Genomic DNA, 19,131 nt, shown 5'->3' with positions numbered 1-19,131 from the left:
TGGGAGATGCTAGAACTAGACAACAGAGTTAAAAAATAAAGTATCTCCACTTCAAGCCGTAAATTAAAAGAATGTTTCCTCTTAGAAGGTCATGACTCTTTCAAACTCTCTTCCCCTGAGAGTGGTGGAAGTGTCATTGAATATTTTTAAGACAGAGACAAATAGATTCTTGATGAACAAACGTGTCAGTGGTTATCAGAAATAACTGAGAGTGTGGATTTCAGCACACAATCAGAGATATGATCTTACAGATGGCCTACTCCTGTTTCCGTTGCAATTTACCTGGATGTTGCCAGGAATGGAGGGTTTGAGATGTAAAGTTGGACTGGAAAATCTGGGACCTTTTTCACTGGAGCGTAGGAGGTTGAGGGCTGACCTTATTGACGTTCATAACATCATGAGGGGCATGGATGAGGTGAATGGCAAGGGTCTTTTCCCTAGGGTGAGGAATTCAAAACTCAGAGGCATATTTTTAAGGTGAGAGGAGAAAGATTTGAAAAGGACATGAGGGGCAACTTTTTTTTACAGTGTTTCAATGTGAGGTAATTGTGTTGGTTTTCAACACAGGATAAAGCAAAATGTTTCAAGCCTCTTCATATAATCTATGACTTTTGAAGTGTTGTTTTAATGCAGGCAAATTGATCACATTGATAACTGATGTTTGAGTCATTCTATGCTTTTCTCATGAACAGGAATATGTAAGGTAGATGGACAAATGAGTTAGCTATTTATCTCTATTGATTTTAATAAATCTGTGATAGGACAGTATAGAAACACAGTGAATTTTGTCTTCCTCCAAAGTGGACCATTTGTAGAAGAGCTTTGCCTCCATTCCCAAAAAACAAGTAGTTAATTTTCAGTCTGCATTTTTGTTTTGTGCAGACAATCACTTTGACAAATGGAAACATTAAAAGGTGTTTCTGAAAAGTAATTTTTAAAATTGAAATAAAGCCAACTGTTAATACTATTGTTTGAACCAAAGGATAATCAAATACATGCTGCAATGACAAAAGGAAAAAAAAACCAACGTGCTGAATTAAATATATAGTCTTTAATTATTTAAAACTTGGAATTGCACTTACAATCAGTCAGAGTGTGCTGTAGATTTTTAAAACCAGAATGTAAGATGTGCATCATATTCATTAACAATTTATCAGCATTGTGCAGCACCATGGCTAAGAGAACACAGGATGCTTATCAGCGTTTTGATAGTCAACTTTAAAATTACATCTCAAAACACTGGCATGTTATTTTGCAGTATAACGCTGCTAGAGGAACAAACCAAGGTAGGGCAGTGCCAACTAGCTAATCTGACCACAGCTTCAAGTCTAGAATCATTGCTGCAGCAAGGAGTTTTGTTTCAAAATGGGGAAGTCCTTGAAAATGAAAAGTCCTGTTTTAAAATTTCAAATTCAAAAGAACTTGAACATTTATGAAGTGTAAAAAAACATTAGTTTACATTTCTTTATTTAGGTACAGATTGAAGTGTTGCTACAGAATCAAAATGATTCACATTAAATGCCAAGCAGAACTAAAAGGTAAATTAAAAGTCAATCGATATATGAAAATTAGTTGTCTTAATTTCTGAATGAGGTTAGATCAGATTAACAGATGTTTCATTTATTCCTCTTCTTTGAATTTCAAAGCGATGCTATTCTGTCCCTTGTCAAGGGAGAAGAGTTGATTAATGTGTTGTGATAAATGAACCCATGATACCATTGGCCATGTATGAATTAAGAGAATATTTTAAAAATATACACTTCCATGTAATGAAACAAATTGCAGCAAATCTTGACATTGTGCCTCTGTTCCTCTTTTCTTACAACGCAGGAAAAATGATGAGCTAATTCTATACACATAAAATGAAATATTCAATTTCTTCAAAAAATATACAGGTTATGATTACAGTGTCTCTCTCGTAGTGGTCAGTAGCATACAAGACTGGAATCAGAGCCATGGAGGCTGCAGCCTAGGGCAATGTTTCTTTCAACCAGCAGTAATGCAGTGCAATAAAATCACAGGCACGCTCCCAACAATTAGAGGACCATCATGCCGATGTCATCTGTACCTGATGAATGACTATGCTTTCTACAAAAAGAGGAATAAAAGTATGATTAGTGCGTTAAAAAGAGTGGCAACTTTGAATGACAGAGTATCCCTTTCTTCTAGGGCTCCGCGTTGTTATATAAAGAAAAAGATGAACTTGGGAATTAAGCATAAAAATTGAAAGTGCAACGCCAGTTAACTGGTTCATCAATAAACAGTCACATCTGACTTGCTATTCTATTCTATTCAGATGCTGACAGATCTAATTATGTTTCTAACCTTTTAAATTGCTTATATTTCCATTAAAAATGTTACATTTTATCTTTGAAATTTCACTGATTCTGAGCCACAGGGCTACATAAAATTCCTTTAAGGCTAGTCCAGAATTATTTAATCTATCTTAGAATATTGAAATTTTGAGGCATCTTCCCATAGAATTGTGACCTCAAGTATCAATAACAATGCAAACAATGTTTTCCATAAATCAGGCCAGATTTACGCATGCATCACCATCAAATACAAGCAGGAACACACTTCTGGTTGATTGTTTCAAAAAATAACATAAATGGCAATGATCAAAATATTGAAATAAATTTAAATTGTACCCCCCCAAAAAAAACTTGCAAAAATCTAATAAATAATAACCCCTCAAATGGTCCATGAACAGGAGGCATCATCTGGTGTTGCAGATCAGGAAGATTCAGGATTCATTCATGGTCAGGAGGGAGGAATGGTGGGTGTCTGGAGGGAAGAATATTTGTCAGGATTTCTGTTCTTCATTGCTGTTTATGGATCCTTACTTAAAAATATATGCAAAGATACAGAGTGAGAACATTTTTAAATCCTCCATAGTGTAATATTCTGGTGACACTATATCTAACATAGAAACATAGAATCTGGGAGCAGGCGTAGACCATTCAGTCTTTCAAGCCTGCTCAACCACTCATTATGACAATGATTGATCCTGTTCCTCAATGCTGCTTTCTCTACATATCTCTTGATCTATTTAAAATCTAAAATGTATCTAGCTCAAAAACATTCAGTGACTTGACATCCATGGTCTTCTGTGGTAGAGATGTCCACAGGTGCATTACCCTTTATGTGAAGACATCTTCTCTCATCTCATTCCTAAATAGTCTATCCTGTATCCTGAGACTTTGGTTCTACACTCCCCAACCAGGGAAGACATCCTCCTTGCATTAATCTGTACAGCCCTGCTGAAATTATATATGATCCCCTCTCATCTTAGAAAATGTAGAGGTGGATAAATCTCCAGGTCTAGTGTATCCCAGGACATTGGGGAAGACAGGGAGGAAATTGTGGGACCCCTTTCAGAAATATTTGTATCATCTATAACTACGGGTGAGGTGTCGGATAATTGGAGAATGGCTAATGTGCTTTGTTTAAAAAGGGATATAAGGACAAACCTGGAAACAATAGACTTGTGAGTCTGACTTTGGTGGTGGGTAAGTTATAGTGTCATATAGCATGGAAACAGTCATTCTGTCCAACCAGTCCATGCCAATCATAATCCCAACATAACCTAGCTCCACCTATCTGCACTTGGCCCATATACTTCCAAACGTTTCTTATTCGTGTACTTATCCAAATGTCATAGAGTCATCGAGATATACAGCATGGAAACAGACCCTTCGGTCCAACCTGTCCATGCTGACCAGATATCCCAACCCAACCTAGTCCCACCTGCCAGCACCTGACCCATATCCCTGCAAACCCTTCCTATTCATATACCCATCCAAATGCTTCTTAAATGTTGCAATTTTACCACTTTCTCTGGCAGCTCATTCCATACCCATACCACCCTCTGTGTGAACAAGTTGTCCCTTACGTCTCTTTTATATCTTTCTGCTCTCACCCTAAACCTATGCCCTCTAGTTCTGGACTCCCCGACCCCAGGGAAAAGACTTTGCCTATTTACTCTATCCATGCCCCTCATAATTTTGTAAACCACTATATGGTCACCCCTCAGCCTCCGATGTTCCAGGGAAAACAGCCCCAGCCTGCCTGTTCAGCCCCTCTCTATAGCTCAAATCCTCCAACCCTGGCAACATCCTTGTAAATCTTTTCTGAACCCTTTCAAGTTTCACAACATCTTTCCGATAGGAAGGATACCAGAATTGCACGCAATATTCCAACAGTGGCCTAACCAATGCCCTGTAAAACCGCAATATTAGTTCCCAACTCCTGTACTCAATACTCTGACCAATAAAGGAAAGCATACCAAACAACTTCTTCACCATCCTATCTACCTGCGACTCCACTTTCAAGGAGCTATGAACCTGCACTCCAAGGTCTTTGTTTGTTCAGCAACACTCCCTAGGCCCTTACCATTAAGTGTATAAGTCCTGCTAAGATTTGCTTTCCCAAAATGCAGCACCTCGCATTTATCTGAATTAAACTCCATCTGCCACTTCTCAGCCCATTGGCCCATCTGGTCCAGATCCTGTTGTAATCCTCTTCGCTGTCCACTATACCTCCAATTTTGGTGTCATTTGCAAACTTACTAACTGTACCTCTTATCCTCGCATCCAAATCATTTATGTAAGTAACATTGTAACTGTACTGAAAATGTGTTGCTGCTTAAAGCACAGCAGGTTAGGCAGCATCCAAGGAACAGGAAATTCGACGTTTTGGGCCAGAGCCCTTCATCAGGAATGAGGAGAGGGTGCCAGGCAGGCTAAGATAAAAGGTAGGGAGGAGGGGCTTGGGGGAGGGGTGATGGAGATGTGATAGGTGGAAGGAGGTCAAGGTTAGGGTGATAGGCCGGAGTGGGGTGGGGGCGGAGAGGTCAGGAAGAGGATTGCAGGTTAGGAGGGCGGTGCTGAGTTCAAGGGAATCGACTGAGACAAGATTGGGGGAGGGGAAATGAGGAAACTGGAGAAATCCGAGTTCATCCCTTGTGGCTGGAGGGTTCCCAGGCGGAAGATGAGGTGCTCTTCCTCCAACCGTCGTGTTGTTATGTTCTGGCGATGGAGGAGTCCAAGGACCTGCATGTCTTCGGTGGAGTGGGAGGGAGAGTTAAAGTGTTGAGCCACGGGGTGGTTGGGCTGGTTGGTTCGGGCGTCCCAGAGGTGTTCCCTGAAGCGTTCTGCAAGTAGGTGGCCTGTCTCCCCAATATAGAGGAGGCCACATCGGGTGCAGCGGATGCAATAGATGATGTGAGTGGAGGTGCAGGTGAATTTGTGGCGGATATGGAAGGATCCCTTGGGGTCTTGGAGAGAAGTAAGGGAGGAGGTGTGGGCGCAAGTTTTGCATTTCCTACGGTTGCAGGGGAAGGTGCCGGGAGTGGAGGTTGGGTTGGTGGGGGGTGTGGACCTGACGAGGGAGTCACGAAGGGAGTGGTCTTTGCGGAACGCAGATAGGGGAGGGGAGGGAAATATATCCCTGATGGTGGGGTCCGTTTGGAGTTGGCGGAAATGACGGCGGATGATACGCTGTATACGGAGGTAGGTGGGGTGGTAGGTGAGAACCAGTGGGGTTCTGTCTTGGTGGCGGTTGGAGGGGCGGGGCTCAACGGCGGAGGAGCGGGAAGTGGAGGAGAAGTGGAGGGAAGTGGAGTGGGTACGTTGTAACTGTATCCACACTCACCACTTCCTCTGGAAGTTCATTCTATACACGAACCAACTCTGTGTAAAAAGAGTTGCCCCTTGTTCTTCTAAACTCTAGTGAATATAGAGACAGTAGAACCAATCTCTCCTCACAGGCCAGTCCTGCCGTCCTTGGTAGCAGCCTAGTGAATCTCTGCTACATTCCTTCTGTGGCAAGTATATTCTTTGTTGGCTAGGGAGACCAAAACTGCTTGGAATGCTTCAGGTACGGTTACCTGTACAACTGAATAAAGACAAATCTACTTCTGAACTCAAAATCTCTTGCAAAGAAGGCCAATATTACCTTCCTAATTGCTTGCTGCACTTGCCTATTTACCTTCATTCATTGGTGTACAACAACATCCAGAACCCTTCATACAAACATATCACTATTGAAATGAAACACTTCCTTTTTGTTTTTCACACCAAAGTGTATAACTTCACATTTAGCCATATTGTACTGCATTTGCCACAGTGTTTGCCCACTTACTCAATTTATCTAAATCTCCTTACCACCTCCTTACATGTTCCTCACAATCCTACCTAGTTTTATATCATAAGCAAACTTCAAAATGTTGAATTTGGTTCCTTCATTCGGATATATATAGATATCATGAATGGCTGGAGCCAAAACATTGATTTTATGGTAACACAAATCACTGGCAAAAGGCTCATTTATTTCCATTCTCTGTTCCCTGTCTGTTAACGAATTCTCAGTCTGTGCCAATATATTATACCTAATCCAGTGTGCTTTAATTTTTACCAGTAACCTCTTCTGAAAGTAAAAAGGCACTACTCCATTCTACAAGTTACATTCTAAAAAAAAGCTTCACTAGATTTATGAAGCATGATTTGCCTTTGATAAACTCATGTTGGCTTTGTACTGTCCTGTTAATGCTTTCCAAGTGTTCTGTTCTCACACTTAAATAAAACAAAGAACTGCAGATGCTGAGATTTGAAACAAGCATAACAGAAAATGCTGAATAAGCTCAGCAAGTCTGGCAGCATCTGTGGAGAGAAAACAGAGAGTGAGTAGACCCCTTAAAGATCAAAGTGGTTATCTTTGTGTTGAACCTCATGAGATGGGAGAGATATTAAATGAATATTACACGTCAGTTTTTAGTGTGGAGAAAGAAATGGGGGCTAGTGAATGCAGAAAAATACATATTGATGTTTTGAAAACAATTCACATTACAGAAGAGGATGTGCAAGAGGTCTTGAGAAATATAAAGGTGGATAAATCTCCAGGTCTAGTGTATCCCAGGACATTGGGGAAGACAGGGAGAAAATTGTGGGACCCCTTTCAGAAATATTTGTATTATCTATAACTACGGGTGAGGTGTCGGATAACTGGAGAGTGGCTAATGTGCTTTTGTTTAAAAAGGGATAAAAGGACAAACCTGGAAACAATAGACCTGTGAGTCTGACTTTGATGGTGGATAAGTTGTAGTATCACATAGCATGGAAACAGTTGTTTGGTCCAACCAGTCCATGCCAACCGTAATCCCAAAATAAACTAGTTCCAACTACCCATACTTGGCCCATATCCTTCCAAATGTTTCTTATTCGTATACTTATCCAAATGTCTTTTAAACATTGTAACTGTGCCCACACTCACCACTTCCTCTGGAAGTTCATTCTGTACACGAACCAACCTCTGTGTAAAAAAGTTGCCCCTCGTCCTTTTTAAATCTTTCTCTTCAGTCTTGAAATTGCCCACCATAGGGAAAAGACACCTGCCATTCACCTTATCTATATCCATAATGATTGTAAAACACTCGATAAGGTCACCCCTCAACCTCAGGATTTTTGGAGATGATCCTGAAAGACAGAATTTTATACATTCTGGAGAGGCAAGGAATGATTAGGCATTGTTAGCATGGTTTTGTGCAAGGGAAGTCATATCTCACAAACTTGATTGAATTTCTTGAGCAGAGCTGTAGACATTGTTTACTTTGACAAGGTTCCAAATGGTGGACTAATTAGTTTACATAGGATTCGGGATGAGCTTGCCAATTGGATACAAAATTGGCTTGATGGCAGGAGACAGAGAGTGGTGGTGGAGAGTTGTCTTTTGAACAGGAAGCTTGTTACTAGCAATATTACGCAGGGTGCACATTTGTTTGTCATTCATATAAATGATTTAGATGACAATATAGAAGCATTGTTAGTAAGTTTGCAAATGACACCAAAACTGGTGGTATAGTGGACAGTGAAGAAAGTTATCTAAGATTACAAAGAGATCTTGATCGATTGGGTCAACAGGCTGAGGACTGGCGGATGGAATTTAATTTGGATAAACGCAAGATATTGCATTTTGGTAAAACAAACAAGGGCAGTACTTGCACAATTAGAAGTAGGGCTTTGGGTAGTGTTGTAGAACATAGAAACCTAGCGGTTCAGGTCCACAAATGTTTTACAGTTTGTGTCACATGTGATTTAGAAGGTGTTTAGCATGCTTGCCTTCATTGCTAAGACTTTTGAGTATAAGAATTGGGAAGTCATATTGAGGTTGTGGTGTGGCCTCTTCTGGAGTTCAGGTTACCCTGCTATAGGAACGATATTATTAAGCTGGGGAGAGTTCAGATGAGATTTACTAGATGTTGCTGAGAATGAAAGGTTTGAGTTATAAGGAGAGGCTGGATTGACTGGGACATTTTTCACTGGAGAGTAGTAGGTTGAGGGGTGACGTTATAGAGGTTTTTGAAATCATGAACTTGTGAATGGCAGGTCTCTTTTCCCTATGATGGGGGATTTCAAGACTAAGGGGTATATTTTAAAGGTGAGTGAAGAAAGATTAAAAAGATATGAGGGATCTAATTTAGTTTGGAATTACAGTCGGCATGGACTGGTTAGACTGTGACTCTATAACTCTAAATCCAGTGACCCTTCTTTAGAATGGAGTGCTCAATATTCTTAGAGGACTTGACAAGTTTGATGTCGAAAGATTGTCCCCCAGTGTCCTTCAAGTACTGCAAGACTAGCCATTTAGCAACCTCATAAATAGGCCCCAGCTCACCATTTAAGCTTGACATTGAATTAGGCTACATCAAATATATTCTGTGGAATATTGGCTATCTAGAATAGAACATTGCTTACTTGTTTCATGTAAACTCATCAACAAACATCAGACTGCCACTTTCACATCTGAAAATGCCCAGACTACCTAATATCACCCTGAAAGCCTAAGGTACTAATAAGTTTTGAGAAGATTTGTAGTTCAGGTTGAAGTTTTGGATGCAAGTTTGCTCGATGAACTTGAAGGTTCATTTCCAGACATTTTGTTACCCTACTAGATAACATCTTCAGTGGGACTCAGGCTAAAATTCCTGCTTTCTATTTATATGTTTGGGTTGGTGATGTCATTTCCTGTGGCAAAGTCACTTCCTGTTCCTTTTCTCAGGGGGTGGTAAATGGGGTCTAACTCGATGTGTTTGTTGATAGTGTTCCGGTTGGAATGCCATGCTTCTAGGAATTCTCATGCATGTCTTTGTTTGACTTGTCCTAGGATGGATGTGTTGTCCCAGTCGAAGTGGTGTACCTCCTCATCTGTATGTGAGGATATTAGTGGGAGAGGGTCTTGTCTTTTTGTGGCTAGTTGTAGGGGAAAGTGGCTCGAATTTCTAGATATGTTTTGTCTGCTTGTTTGGGTTTGTTGCTGAGAAATCGGCAGACTGTGTTCATTGGGTAGCCATTTTTTTAATACACGGTAAAGATGATTTTCCTCTGTTCTGCCTGGTTCCTCTGTGCTGCAGTGTGTGTTGGCTCATTAAAGTAATGTCCTGATGCAGCTCCGTTTGTGGGTGTTGGGATGATTGCTTCTGTACTTCAATATTTGGTCTGTATGTTGTTTTCCTGTAGACACTGGTTTGAAGTTCTCCATTGGCTGTTCTCCCCTACATCAAAATCATCTTGGAAATGACTGCCAGGCTACTCAGACCCCTTGGCATCATGGTAGCCTACAAACCCAACAACACACTAAAACAGCAGCTAATGAACTCAAAAGACCCTATACAGACAATGAGCAAAACTAACGTCATTTACAAAATACCATCCAAGGACTGTAGCAAACACTATACTGGACAAACAAGTAGAAGACTAGCCACCACTCTACATGAACACCAACTAGCCACAAAAAGACATGACCCTCTCCCACTAGTATCCTCACATACGGATGAGGAAACACAAACATCTATCCTGGGACAAGCCAAACAAAGACACGCACAAGAATTCCTATAAGCATAGCATTCCAACTGGAACTCTATCAACAAATACATTGAGTTAGACCCCATTATCACTCCCTGAGAAAAGGAAGAGGAAGTGACTTCACCAAGTGAAATAACATCACCAGAGGAAATGACATCTCCGACCCAAACATATAAATAGAAAAAAGGAATTTGCAGCATTGCTTTGCCTGAGGCCTACTGAAGATGTTACCTAGTAGGGTAATGAAACATCTGGAATGAACCTTCCAGCTCAGCAAGCAAACCTACATCCAAAAGCCTAAGGTATTTCAAAACATTTAATCATCAGATGAAGTTAGCTATTTTGCACTCCTATCATTCAGTGGCAACATGAGTGGTATTTTTCACGAACAATTTCTTTGGCAGTCCCTTGGGATCAAGAAAGATATTGTTCCACTAGAGGATTGTGGGTCCTAAGATCATTTATGGATTCAGAAAGCCTGCCACAGATGGGGCATGTAGTGTCTGTTGAAGTGGGTGGGTGGGATGCTCACGTTTTCACATGCTCCTTCCATTGTTTGCGCTTGGCCTCCCAGTGCCTGGTGGAGATACTTGAAATTGTGGGCTCTTTCACAGATGCTTCTTCTGCAAGATAGGCAGTCTTTGGGCTAAATAATCCCATGTGTCAGTGAGAATATATTTTTTTCCCAGGAAGCTTTGAGGACATCCATGAAGAAATTACTCCTAGTAACATTGTCATGATGAAATCTGAAGTAGAAAGCATTATTTGGAGGTTGTGTTAGGCAAGTGGACAGCATGACCCACCCAAATAAACTGATTTATAGTGACCTGTGCGTCAATTCTAGGAATGTTGGCCTGACCGTGGACATTGATATTGATACATCTACTCTAACAGTGCATTTCCAGTATTTTGCAGAGATGTTGTTAGTGATATTTCTCAGGGGATTTGAGGTGTCTTCTATTATTATCGATGTCTCTGGTGCATCCAAAACCACTGTTAACACTGTTACCCTCTAGAGAATGATTTCATATCTGATTTGAGGTCTTTATCATTGTACACTCTGATCTTCAGAAAACCAAAGACAATGTTGGCACAATAGAGTATGCACTCAATAGGTGGACATTCCAAGATGTGGGAATTGATCCACATTGTCTGGTGGCCCACCTTGGATCTTGATTGTTGAGGGCAATGCTTTGCTGCTGAAGCAGTTTGGTAGATGACCTTGGTCTTATGGATATTTAATTTTAAGCCCATTGTCTCATGTACCTCTGTGAATGTATCATTGAAAATCTGGAGTTGACCTCTGAGTGTACATATGCACAAGTATAGTTTACAGATTGTAGCACAATTTCAGAGGTTAGGATAGTCATGATTCTGAATTGGATGTGACGGAGGTTCAACAGTTTCCTCCTTTTCCTATCGATTATCTCCCCACCAGAGGGAAGCTTCAAGGAAATGGATGGGGTATTGTGACAAGGAAGATGGAGAAGAATGTTTCTGCAATGACGCACCATGGCTTAATTTGCATACGTTTGGGCCTGAAGTGGATCGATCACTGAGATTCATGGCTTACATGCCATCGTGCAATAGTTGAGAAATAATGAAGGACAATGAAGAACAGGCAGCTAAATTTAAGGAGCACATTCCATAATCCAACCCTGTTGACAGAGTCAAAGGCTTTTGTGAGGTCAAATAAGATCAAATTAAAAGGTTGTAGCTGTTCTGTGTACTTTTCTTGGACTTGACTTGCTGAGTAAATTATATCCACTGTAGCTCTTGATTGGTGAAATCAGGATTAAATTGAGGTTGAAATGTAACTCATGTATGCATGCCAAAAGCTACATATTTCAAACACAGTGATCTATCCTCTAAAAGCAGGAAAACAAATTGTCTAGGCATTGCACCTTAAACAAAATGTGGTTCATGGTTGGCGGCAATTGTTCCTGGGTGCATTCTCCATGAATAATACACTGACTAGAGTCGACTTGCGAACCAAACATTATCCTTTTCTCATGCAGTATAAATTGTTGCTCCCTTTTTGAGTGCAGAATGAAAAGGTGAGCCAACACAGATCTTTTTTCTGAGCAACTTTATATAATTTGTTGAAAATGAGAATGGAACTAACACTAATTTGAAGAAAAGCATTTATACAGTCAGTTTTGATATAAAGTGATAGTTCTGTTCCCATGTGATCTCGCATTATACAAAAATTGTGCAATAGTGGCGCCATTTAAACTAATGGGGCTAGAATCAGGTTCAACAACAAACCACAGGTCCCATATGGATAAATAGTTAAGTTGGTCAGACCTTAGTCCACAGGTCATAGAACTGTCAAAGTTGGTGCAGTAACATTTTTTGTTGCAATGGGACCATTAGATTGGCTAGAAAACAATTGTGTTTCCTGTGTAGAGATGTGTAGCATGGGGCATTTTTATTCACCTTGTTAACTCAATATGGAATTGCATTTTCAATGTCCTTCACACGCCAACAAGTCACTTACCCAATCTGTTATCACTGAGCGTGCTTTGTTTTCAAAATCCACTAGATGGCACATTTGTCACATAAACTGGCCAAATGTTTATGGCCAGGTCCAATTGCAAAACAGACTAACAGCTGTTTTCTGGGGTGGAATCTTCCCAGCCCTGAATGACAATGGTAATGGCAAATCAGTTGGGAAATTAAGTGAGATCAGAGAAATTAGATTCTCATACTGGAAAATAAAGAGTTTGATTTTCTGTGGGAATCTTGTTGGTAAGTGGTGAGAGGCTTATTTGCATGCATTAATGTCTCATTATTACCCAATCTTGCCTCATTTCTATGCAATTTTTTATTTCATCAGACATTGGTGAGAAACCAGACAGTGAAAATTTCTGACCCGAGAGTCACGGCAGGTACTTGTTCATCCAGGTGTCCAACTTGGTCAGTATTCCCCAACAAATGTGAAGTGCTGCATTTTGGAAAAGCAAATCAGGGCAGGACTTAACACACTTAATGGTAAGGTCCTGGGGACTGTTGCTTAACAAAGAGACCTTGTAGTGTAGGTTCATAGTTCGTTAAAAATGGAGTCACAGGTAGATAGGATAGTGAAGAGGTGTTTAGTATGCTTGCCTTTATCGTAGGATCATAGAATCCCTACAGATTGTAAATAGGCCATTTGGCAGCAAGTCAGGCAGCATCCGAGGAGCAGGATGCTGCCTGAACTGCTGTGCTTTTCCAACACCACTCTGATTTAATCTCTGGTTTCCAGCATCTGCAGTCCTCACTTTTGCCCATTTGGCCCAACAAGTCCACACCGACCCTCTGAAGAGTAACACACCCAGACCCATTCCCCTACACTTACCCCTAACTAATGCACCTAACCCACACATCCCTGAACATTATAGGCAATTTTGCATGGCTCATTCACTTAACCTGCACATCTTTATTGTGGAAGGAAACTGGAGCACCCAGAGGAAACCCACGCAAACACGGGGAAAATGTGCAAACTCCACACAGACAGTCGCCCAAGGCTGGAATTGGATCTGAGTCCCTGGCGATATGAGGCAGCAGTGCTAACCGCTAAGCCAACATGCCACCCAGGTCAGAGCATTGCGTATTGGAATTGGGAGGTCATGTTGTGGCTGTACAGGATAATGGTTAGGCCACTTTTGGAATATTGTGTGCAATTCTGATCTTCCTCCTTTAGGGTGTTGTGACACTTGTAAGGTTTCAGAAAAGATTTACAAGCATGTTTTCAAGGTTGGAGAGTTTGAGCTACAGGAAGAGGCTGAATGGGCTGGGGCTATTTTCCCTGGAGCATAGGAGTCTGGAGAATGACCTCACAGAGGTTTATAAAATCATGACGGGCATGGATAGGGTAAATAGGTAAGGTCTTTTCTCCAGGTTAGGGGTTGAGGGGTCCAAAACTGGAGGGCAAAGGTTTAAGGTGAAAGGGAAAAGATTTAAAAGGGACCTAAGGGGCAACTTTTACATGCAAAGTGTAGTACATGTATGGAATGAGCTGCCAGAGGAAGTGGTGGAGGCTGGTGCAATTACAACATTTATAAGGCATCTGGATGGGTATATGAATAGGAAGGGTTTAGAGGGATATGGACCAAGTGCTGGCAAATGGGAGTAGATTAATTTAGGATATCTGGTCAGCATGGACGAGTTGGACCAAAGAGTCTGTTTCCAGGCCGTACATCTCTGTGACTCTGACTCTATCATGGGTTATGTTCCATGGGTAGCAACTACCAGCATCCTTCATCCAAAATTGGCATTGGACACACACCAGCTCACTACATCCTCATAGTACATCTCTGACTTTCCATTTCAATGCTGCACTTTGGACTGCACTGACAGCTTTCATTGCAACGCTGCTACAAAGACAGCATTGTGCAGGTACAGGCACTCATCTTGTGTATCATAACAGCATGCTTTTGAGAGCTTTTAACCTGCTCTTTTATCACTGACTCATTTTGTGCTTTCTTGGATTCTCTCAGCATTTCTGCCTTCCCTTTTCTTTTTGCATATTGCTGTCTTATTTATAACTTGCAATTTCATGGAACATCCCTGTATGCTCTGCTTTTTGGGTGCAGACACAAAGCCAGGCAGCTTGTCATAGTGTCAACAATGATTAGTCAAAGGGATGGACATATTCTGTACAATACTGGACTATGTCAATGTCTTACCAACAGCATGTGCCATCAGCTTACATGCCAAACTCATTTAATGTGTGACAACCAAATGGCCATGTCTCAAAGTCTTTGGGAAGGAGTCTTCAGACAGGGAGTCCCAGCTCAGCCAATCAAGGATATTGGCCAGGTTCAATCCAGGAGCTTGGGGCATTCAGGGTCAAGTGATCCATATCATTGCAGTCTAAGGTTTGGGCCACCAGTCTGAGTATTAGCAGTAAGTCAGCTGTGTAGCTGAATAGAGATCAATCAAGGGTCTGGTCAGACTTCAGGGCACTGGTTTCAAGTTGATCACGTGAGCTGGGCCGTGGTCAGTCCTTGGGGGTGTTTTCACTCAAATCAATAGCAGTTATCAGAATTTAAGAAGCAAATTGTGGATTGAAAGCAGCAGGCTGCAGTGTAGAGGGGACAACAATTACGATGGGGGGGGAGAAAACTCATAATATTGGGATTGGAGATGATACTGCAGTGGAAGCCACTGGTTACTGCAAGAGAGCAGGGGTCATCGACGATCACTACCACCTGAGCTTTGACAGGGCAATGCTACAGCATGATGGTTGGCAGAACTAAACTGGTTGGCATAATTAAGGCTGTAACACAGTGCGTAATATGGTGAAGACTTAAATGAAAGCGTTGGGTGGGAATGTAGGGAACCACAGAATCGAGAATGTTATCAGGCAGTTTAAAGAGGAAAGGAGCATGAAGGTTTGGGAGCGTCACTTAGATTAACGGGTCAAGCTAGCAACCCAAACTTTGAAGAACATCCTGCATTGCCTCCATCTTCATCTGCATTGCATTGCATTGGAAATGAAATGGCTGCCCTTGCACCAAAGTAGGTGGAAAGTTTTTTTAATGTATGAGGATACTTGTAAGTAATGTGAAGACCTTCAAAGGTCAATTGCATTAAATCAGCTACTTAAACAGTATAATGTTTAAGATATGTGTAAACACAGATTTCTGCACATGAACTGAATGTAGTGACCAACTATGTAAAATACAAATGAAATCAAGAAGGGCAGATGTTGGAAATCTGAAACATAAACAGAAATTGCTGCAAAAACACTTGAGGTCTGGCATCATTTATGGAGAGAAAGCAGTGTTAATGTTTCAGGTGAAATGTTGACTCTGCTTTCTCTCCACAGACGTTGCCAGACCTGCTGGGTATTTCCATGTGAAATACAAGCCCTGGCCATAAGCAACCTTGACCATGTTATTCACCATTACAAATTGATCAATGTTGTCTCTGTGAGGAGAAGTAAGCATACATGACCTTAGCAGAGTCATCCCTGAGTCACAATCCAAAAGAAAATCAAAGGTGTTATTGGATCATATAAGAACAGAGTGATTTTCTCTCCTTTCTTAACTTTTAGAATTGAAAGCATGATCCTTTGTGTAATGCTGCTTTTCTTGGGTGGAGCTGGGGAGTGGGGGAGTAGTGAGGTGAGTGGATAAAGTTGCAACGTACTCCAAATGGAGTGTGCACGTTATCCTTGCATGCTGTGCCCTGCACAACTATGATGTTCTGGATATTGAGGAGCTGGGAGAACAGCAGCAGTTGTCTGAGGAGGAAGATTGAGGAGAAATATCACCTTCACAAAGTGAGACAGAGAGGAGGAAACTGCACGCTAGCTAAACATCTGTTGGAAGCCATTACTGAAGACATTATAACAGAGCATGCAGAAAAATCCAAGATAATCAGGCAAGATTTATATTTTTGGGGAATCTTTAAAGAAAGAAATATGTTGTGGATAAAGGGGAGCTGGTGAATGTATTATACTTAGATTTCAGAAAGCATTTGGTAAGCTGTCACATCAAAGATTATTGAGAAAATAAAATCATGGTATAGAGTATAGCATATTGGCATGAAGTAATTGGGTGACTTATGATAAGTATAAAGAGTAGATATAAATAAATTATTTTCAGGTTGGCACAATGGTTTTGATTAGATTAGATTACTTACAGTGTGGAAACAGGCCCTTCGGCCCAACAAGTCCACACCGACCCGCCGAAGCGCAACCCACCCATACCCCTACATTTACCCCTTACCTAACACTACGGGCAATTTAGCATGGCCAATTCACCTGACCCGCACATCTTTGGACTGTGGGAGGAAACCGGAGCACCTGGAGGAAACCCACGCAGTCATGGGGAGAACGTGCCTGAGTTGAACCCGGGTCTCAGGCGCTGTGAGGCAGCAGTGCTAACCACTGTGCCACCGTGCTGCCCACAACAATTGATTCATAATTTCTAGACTCTTAACTTCAGATATTTTAGTGAATCCAAATTCCACCATCTGCTATAGCAGGATTTGAACCTGGGTCCCCACCACATTACCTGCGTCTCTGGATTAACAATTCAGCAATAATGCCATTTGCTCCACCTTCTGAGAAGCAGCAGAGGAGGAATACTGAGATTGCAGGTGAATGGGTGACCATTTGCCAAAGGAGAGGAGACAGCAGGTCTAGGAAACCCAGGATTCCTTGAAGCTGTCCAATAGGTATGAAATTTTGAGATGATATTAAGCTAGGGAAAATAGTGAATTGCAAAGATGACTTTGATTTGGAGGTGCTGGTGTTGGACTGTGGTGGACAAAGTTAAAAATCACACAACACCAGGTTATAGTCCAACAGGTTTATTTGGAAGTACTAGCTTTCGGAGCGCTGCTCCTTCATTGGGTGATTGTGGACATATTGACAGGTTGGCCAAATGGGAAGACACCTGGCAGTTGAATCTCTATGCATAAAAATGTAGGGTAATGCAGTTTGATGGAAGAAATACTGAGAGACAATGCAGGCTCAAGGGTCCAACTTTGACAAGAACACAGAAGCAAAGGAACCTCAGGGTTTATGGGAGGCAAGTCGAAGCAGTTGTTAAGAAGGCTTAAAGGATTCTTCTATTTATAAATAGAGGCATAGAATTTAAAAATAAGGAAGTGATGCTACATCTCTATAAATCATTGGTCAGACCACATTTGGAGTTTTGTGTTCAGTTCTTAACAACTTATTTAAGAAAGGACATTAACTGCCCAGGAGAGAGTGCAAAGGAGATTTACTAGAATGATACTAACAATGAGGGATTTTAGATTCAACAAAAGATTTGAGAGATTTGGTTCATTATCTTTGGAGCAGAGAAGACTAAGAGGTGACCTTATTGAGGTGTACAAAATTATGAACAATTTTGATAGGGTAGAAAAGTATATTCTGTTTCCACTTGTTGATATGTTGGTAACTAGGGATCACAATTTCGAGTTTGTCAGCAAGACAGCTAGGAATGAAATGAGGAGAAATGTTTTTACTCAGAGAATTATTAAGGTTTGGAATGTGCTGCCTGGAAGAGTGGTGGAGGTGGATTCCATGAGAAGGTTTGAAAGAGAGCTCGATGTATATTTGAAAGTGATGAAGTTAGAGGACTGTGGAGATAGGGCTAGAGAATGGGATTAACTGGATAGTTATTTCAGAAGCTGGTACAGGCACAATGGATCAAATGGCCTCCTCTGTACTGTAAATTATATGATTCTATGATTCACTATATATGAATGTCTTAGCTGAAGGGTCTAGAGGTATGGTTGCTAAGTTTGTTGATGACTCAAAGATAGACAGGAAAGCAAGATGTGAAGAGTACATAAGGATACCACAAGGGGATAGAGTTTGATTCAAAGAGTGAAGAAAGATCTGACAAATGGATTATAATGCAGTAAAATGTAAAATTGTCCATTTTGGCAAGAAGAATAAAAAAAGATGCATTTTATCTAAATTATGAAAGACTGAAGAGTCCTGAGATGGAGAGGGATCTGGATGTCCTCCTGCATGAACCAGAAAAGTTTAGTATGCAAGGATAGCAAATAATTAGGAAAGCCAAAATAAGGTTATCACTTATTGTGAGGGGAATTGATTATAAAAGTAGGGAGGTTATGCTTTAGTTGTAAAAGGCATTGGTAAGACCACATCTTGAGTACTGTGTACACTATTAGTCTCCTTATTTAAGGAAGGATGAATATGCATTGGAAGCGAGTCAGAGAAAGTATACCAGACTGTTACCTAGAATGCATGGTTGTTTTATGAGGAAAGGTTTGATAGGCTAGGCTTGCATCCATTGGAGATCAGTGGAGTAACAGGTGACTTGATTGAAACTTAGATGCTGTGGAAAGGATATTTCTTCTCGTGGAAGACTCTAGAAATAGCAGTAGCTATTTTTTAAAAAAAGTGGTCCCCCCATTTAAAACAGAGACGTGGAGACATTTTTTACCAAAGAGTGGTGAATCTGAGAAATTCCCTTTCTCAAAATGTGTGAAAGTTGAGTCTTCGGATATTTTTAGGGCTGAGGTAGGAAGATTCCTGATGTATGTAAGGGATGAAGGTCTACAGTAGACAAGAAGATAGGGTAACTAAAGCAGTCATAAATTTACTGAATGATGGAACAGGTTCAAAGGGCCGAATGGTGTGCGCCCACACGTGCACACGCACACAGGAAGTGTACACACACACACACACACACACACACACACACACACACACACACACACACACACACACACACACACACACAAGAATGAGAAGTTCAATTGATGTTTCCATCCACCTAAATGGCATCAGCCAACA

The 19,131-nt window shown here is 41.1% G+C and overlaps 1 protein-coding gene across 1 annotated transcript in view; it reads right to left on the bottom strand.

The window, feature by feature from the left end:
- Positions 1-1,525: 1,525 nt before the first annotated feature.
- LOC132819472 (filamin-A-interacting protein 1-like) overlaps positions 1,526-19,131 on the bottom strand; it is a 237,659-nt gene continuing 220,053 nt past the window's right edge. The window contains exon 7 of the mRNA XM_060830998.1: positions 1,526-2,088. The gene's annotated coding sequence lies outside the window, so the exon portion shown is untranslated. The remainder of the gene's footprint in view (positions 2,089-19,131) is intronic.

The sequence above is a fragment of the Hemiscyllium ocellatum genome, chromosome 10 (assembly GCF_020745735.1).
Source record: "Hemiscyllium ocellatum isolate sHemOce1 chromosome 10, sHemOce1.pat.X.cur, whole genome shotgun sequence".
Lineage (NCBI taxonomy): Eukaryota > Metazoa > Chordata > Chondrichthyes > Orectolobiformes > Hemiscylliidae > Hemiscyllium > Hemiscyllium ocellatum.
This window is presented reverse-complemented; position numbering and strand designations above follow the sequence as displayed.